This window comes from Aspergillus piperis (genome assembly GCF_003184755.1).
Source record: "Aspergillus piperis CBS 112811 unplaced genomic scaffold BO85scaffold_39, whole genome shotgun sequence".
In the NCBI taxonomy this organism is placed as follows: Eukaryota; Fungi; Ascomycota; class Eurotiomycetes; order Eurotiales; family Aspergillaceae; genus Aspergillus; species Aspergillus piperis.
The window spans coordinates 27552-33676 of record NW_020291629.1 but is presented as its reverse complement, the minus strand read 5'-3'; positions in this window follow the sequence as shown (position 1 = coordinate 33676).

The following is a 6125-nucleotide window of genomic DNA, read 5'->3' as shown; positions in this document are numbered from 1 at the left end:
AAAATCAAAAAATCAAAATAAAGAGGTGTCAGCAAAATCCCCCAACAGTTAAGAGGGGGAGGGATTAACGAAATAACTGAAAAAGGAATAAATCAAGAAAAGAAAATCATCAGAGTAAAATAGAAAGAAAAGCGCAAGATTAAAGTGGTAAAAATAAGGAAAAGAAAAAGAAACGAAAATAAAAATCAAAAAGAGGCACGATGAAATTAGAATAAGAAAAAGGGAAAAATAAGCAGAAAGGGAAATAGTCAGGTGTGGATCCCGCAACTAAAAAAGAGCAACAGAAGAAGAAGGGAAGTGGGATTTTCTGGGAGACAACGACCGTGCGTCTTGCGGAAGAGCGGAGAGACTACACCGTGGGATCTTGGTGCTGGTGCTCCTGCTGCTGCTGCTGCTTCCTGCTAGGCTGCTGCCGGTGCTGGTACTGGTGCTCCCACTCTCTGGCTGTTCCTTCTGGCAGGGTCCAGTCCACAAGTGCTGTGTCAAGCTCAGACAGTGAGGATTCCGCGAATCCGCCACGAAGCAAGGACCATCAGCCGGATAAGCTAAACAAGACGCCGGACAGGAACCACCGTTTGGGCTAGGACGGCGATGATCCAACCGACGCGGTGTCTGCACACTGGCCTCAGATTGGCTCCAGGGGAACACGATGGTGGGAATGACGGAGAGAGAGGGGAGAGAGGGGGTGGGAAAAACAGAGTAGCGGCAAAATTGATAGGTGAGGTGGTATTGGCAACAAGACAGACACGATACGTAGGAAAAATAACCAGACATGCGCAGGAGATGTCAGACTTGAAGGAGGGGGGAAATAAAAAGAAATTCAATGATCACGTACCCGTGGGAATAACAATAGCTAATGACTATGTCGATGATGTGAACAATGAGATCGATGGCTTAAGTGGAAGAAACAAAGAGACACCCGAGTTCTGGATGGACAGAAGAGTGATGCCACAGAAGAAGCAGAAGACGTCCTGTTCTGCAGGGTCGAGCAACCATTAAGAAACAATTCAACGCGGGCAAAGCCAGAGTAGATCAAAACAGAAGCGCCTACTGACCAACTCGGGAGACCGATCTGATTAGGGACTCCCCATCTGAAATAAGACGGGCTCATTCAATGTCTACTCACTAACTCGCTCCTGATTACCACAAAAAAATGATTAAATTTTAATTCAAATCAAATATTGACCATGCTAATCAAATTCTCACAAGGGTGGGGGAGGCCCCAAAAGACTCGGAGAAGGGGGTCATTACACCACTACAGTAGAGACGAAGGTATAGAAAAGGGAAAATTAAGAAGTGACGAAAACGGGTAATTTGGGAAGGAAATTTAAAAAGAAAAGGGAGAAAGTAACAGTAAAAGAAATGGTCGCTAAGATAAAATGAAATAATAAAAAGGGAAAAGAGTTGGTGAGTCCTTCACTTCCAATTGACTGCGTTAGTCGGGAGCCACTGTGAACTGTTGGGACCGATCGCGTTGCTGTAAGTCATTCGATCGTCCTGCGCTGCCGGGATGATGCTGGATCGATGGGAAGACGATCGAAAGCAACACAAACTAAGGGAGAGGGAAAAATAGGGAAATGGAAAAGAGGGTCATTTGGGGGGGGGAAATAGAAAAAAAAAAAGAATTAAATAAAATAGAATGATAAAAATAAGAGACCGTAATAAAAGAAGAAAATTAAAACAGAAATAATGGATGGAATTATTCTCCCATAAATTTTTTTTGGCTCCGTTCCTCGGAGCTGATTTGGTCGGTCTGAAATTTAGTCAATTAGCCCAGCTTCGGTGCAGTCTGGCTTAGTTTCTTTTGTTCTTCTTTTATTTTCCAATTTCTTTCATTTATTCTGTTCAAAGTCTATCGCGAGTTCGAAACGTGATCGGAGGATCAACCATCCTTCGACGTGTGAGAATGATGTCTCAAAAAGTGCCAGCAGCCTAGGCAGCCAAAGCAGCAGCGCTGCAGTAGCGCTTAGATCGGGCTGTGAAGAACCACGGAAGCAAAGCAACCACCAGATGACGGAATGACAGGCGTGTTCCAGTTCAGTTCCAGGTTCGAACAGCTGTCTCCACGATTGAGCGCGGGTCCCACACCGCGTCGTCCCATGGAATGGCTCAAAGCTGTATCTCTGTCACGGGGGCGGCAAACCAATGGTCAAGCATCCATGGATCCAGAAATTGCCTAATGTGGACGTACCGTTGGTAGGACTGACAGTAAGTACTAGACACCAGAACGACTGTTAATTAGTGAATGGCAGTGGACAGGCGTTCCTGTACTATTATCTAAGGTAGGTAGTGCGTGTGTATGTGAGCAAGTACTAGATACGTAGTATGTAGTCCGATGGTGCGGGCTGAACGATAACCATGCTTGCCGACCGGCCAGCCTACATGCTGTAAGGTATTCTTATTTCTGGTGTTTAATTCCTTAACCGCACGAGTCAGTCTGGCGCTGCCTAAGTAGAGTGCTGACGGCAAGTCAAATCAGTGACGAGCTCAATGCATGAAAGGTACCTGCTCCGTAGATAGTCCATACGCAAATGTGGATTCTGATCCGCCACCAGTAGAAGGGCGCCAGAATGGCCCAGAGCAACCAGGGAACGAATCACAAGAAGAAGGATTACTGGCTAGTAAGACCAAAGGCCTGAAATGTTGGTTTGGGGGACCACAGAGATGCACATACAGTAGTCATGCTTAGAGTGTCTAGGCAGGTCATACAAAGCCCGCCATCGCAGCAACAATGGAACCGATGCAGGATGTGAACGGTGTGTGGATCATAGGTGAAAGTAAGTGTATGTATAGCAGCGGGAAGCGTTCAACACAGACCAACGAACTATCTGAATGCGAAAAACCTTGAGATCCAACAACTATCAACTATCAGCTATCACAATATGTCCTTCTAGCCTCGAAACGAGAGAACCGCCGAAAAAAGGGCCGCCTTCAAAATGGCGGTGACATGGCAAGGAAGGGGGATCAAAAAAAAATATCAGGATGAGAGAGAGAAAGAGAATGATGAGAGATGAGAGAGAGCGCGCGCGCGCGCGATCGAGCAAGCGTCGGAAGTGAGGGAAATGTGTGAGTGGTTGAGGAGGTGCACACCAAGAGATTTTCTTTTACAAGGGATGCAATATTACCCAACCCCGAACAATCCCTCTTGACTATTTGCTAGTAGTATTTTGATGTGGTTAATCTCCCATCCTATCTATCTGCTTTTCCGCTCACTTTGTTACCCTTCCATAAAATATTATTATTATTGTTATTGACGAGATTTATTTTACTATTTCGTTTTTATCCCGAGGAATGCCGTAAGAGTATTACCTAACCTAGACAACACCGTCGCAATGAAATAATATTGAGATTTTCGGTCGCGATCCACCGAACTAGCCATTCTCCTTCATCGCTGTCAAGTCTGGACGAGCCCGTCGATACGAGATCTTTGCTAGGGGCAGACTAGCAGACGCCAGCCAGGAATAGCCTCGCGGCCAAGTGGAGCCTCCCCTCGGGGGGACAAGAGCTCTATTGGCCCGGGGGCTTGGCCTTTGGGGCTGGTGGTGTGTGCGATAAATAATTTAAGGCTTTCGGGACGATCTGGAGGGCGTTAGGGTGCGGGCCCCGCCCAGCGTCACCTTCCCTTCGTTTCTGACTAAAAGTGGTTCAATTCGACTGGGATAAGGGCTGACAAGTCACCACAATCAGATGAGTCTGGTGTGACTGGTCATAGCCGAAGATAAGTCGGCCCAGCTGGTAGGGTGGAAAAATTTAGAAATTTACTGTAGATGAAGTAATTTCGCCGGGGATTTGTTGGGAGATTGTGAGGCGGCAACAGATTGAGAGAAGGGAAAGGCGATTATCCATTCAAATCGTCAAGGGATCAATCAGTAAATCATCTAATAAATCGATTTGAAAGTGAAAGAGAGGGGTTTGAGGTCCTCCCATAGTGCTTCTACTACGTACTTCTACTAGGGGACTAAGGGACTACTTACTTTCGTACTAATCCCTAATCTCATAACATAATTCCATGAACCTGGCATAATTTCACACTTCTGCCCGTCAAGCCCAAGCCCAGAAGTTAATCGCGACAAAATGCCTCCAAACGGGTAAAGGTCATGCAAGCAAGCGCAGCCCACTTCTTGGTTGCACGGAGCAGAAGAAGAAGAAGAAGCGACCAGGATGAGGCAGAAGGACAGGGATTCCTGCAGATGGCCGTTCAAACTACTGGCTGAGAGACAACCACGCAGGCAGGGTGGCGTACGAGCATCCAGTCGATCAAGTCCGCTCGTCTTCTCTTACACACACTCACAGGCAGACAGACAGACAGACAGATACACACAGACACCCATACCCACACCCACACCCACTCACACTCACACACATACATCCACACCCCCGTCACTTGTCGACTTTTTCGGTCGGTAGGGGGAAGCTCAAGAGCAAAGACACCCTAGTTTGGTGACTAACTAGCTTCGCTCTAAAATTCTGTCAGTTGTCTTCAGATTCCCGACCGGTTACGTCCAGAATACTCTAATCCCGGTCCTGCCTACCTGCTTGCATACAGACAGACAGCTTTTTCAGTAGGTACGGACGGGCCTACATGGATACCTGGTACGGAGCAGCCCGCAGCTCCATCGCCAGATCATGCGCTTTTACTGTTTTCGGCTGAGTCTGGCCGCTCTCTTCATTTGTATCGCCCTACTTACTGTAGCTTCTTGGAAGGACTCATACTTACTGTACAGTTAGTAGGTCAACACTGTCAGTCTATCACTAATGGATCTAACTCCTCTCTTCCCCCCCTTCCCTTTTTTCTCCCAACCATTATTTCCCAATAAAGGGGGAGAGCAAGGAAGATTTTGGGAAGAGGAAATATAAGAAAAAGAAAAAATGAAAAAGAAACCAGCATCTTTTCTCTTCTACCGCTTCTAGGAGTTGTCCCAGTCGGAATGAAAATTCAACCTCCCTTTCTTCTTGCTTTTTGCGTTCATTTTTCTTTTCTCAATCAATAGCAGGTGGCGGAAAGACTCTTCGTCTCACCCGACGAGGCGGCTCGTTGGATACATCAGACCAGCAGAGTCGGTCAAGCGCCCAACCCCGGGTAATCGACCACGACCCTGGCCAGTCTGCCCCGACCTCATTCCTCCTAAACTAATTCTCCGCTGAGGATGAATGGGTGTTCCCCGCCGATGCATGGGACTGGGGTTGTCATTGGTGGAATGCTGGCGTTTCACGAGCCAACTTTAGCCTGGGCTACGACTAGTATAGTCGTGCTGCCAGGTATTGGGCTCGTCGTCAATGTGAGGGATCTGGCGTTAATTTCCAGATTCGTCCGAGTTTAGACTATCATACACAGGTCTGGTGGCTCATTGGAACCTAATCGAGCTACGTCAGGATGGATGAATAGACAGGAAAGCGCCCATGATAACTGGCAACAGTCCATACACACCATTTACCCGTCTCTCCAGCATATTTTTCGAGAAGAGTAGGTAGGTATGGACTAATCTATCTATCTATCTGTCTCAGATCGGCGAAACCTTCGTTCTGAGGGAGGTTGGTGCAGAGCTTCTATGGAGTCACGATGGAGTATCCTGATCCATCATCACCCATGGAAGTGGGCTCTTCCCGCACGATGATTATGGGTACCCTGATGTACATCATCTATCTAGCTCCAAGAATGGAGCCGGTGAGGCATTGACCAAGTTCCTGACTCCAGCGTTACAGTAATTTTTCTTGATTATCGCTCGACTCTCGCGGTTGACTGACGGACCCCTGGTCGTTTCAAGCCGGGATCGCGAACAATCCGGTGTAATTGGATTCACGGTCATGAAGTGCACAGGATCTTTTTTTTGGGCGCAAGGGCATGAACTCAACAGCCAAAAAGGACAGCCCTCCAGGCCTCACCGCTGGTTCATCGTTTCTTTTCCGGCGAGTAGAGGGAGCAAGAGGGAGGGGGAAGGGCGACTGTCATTTGACTGACAAGCCCTATCATTCCAGCTGTTCATGCTCGGCTGACGGAGGAGGGGGGCGCAGACGATAGGCCCGGGAACCTTCTTCCTGCGGGCCTGCAGCAACTCTCCCTCGCGACCCCTTGCGTGAGGTGGAGGAGACTAGCGATCTTGGTCCACGACACTCTTCTCTGTCCC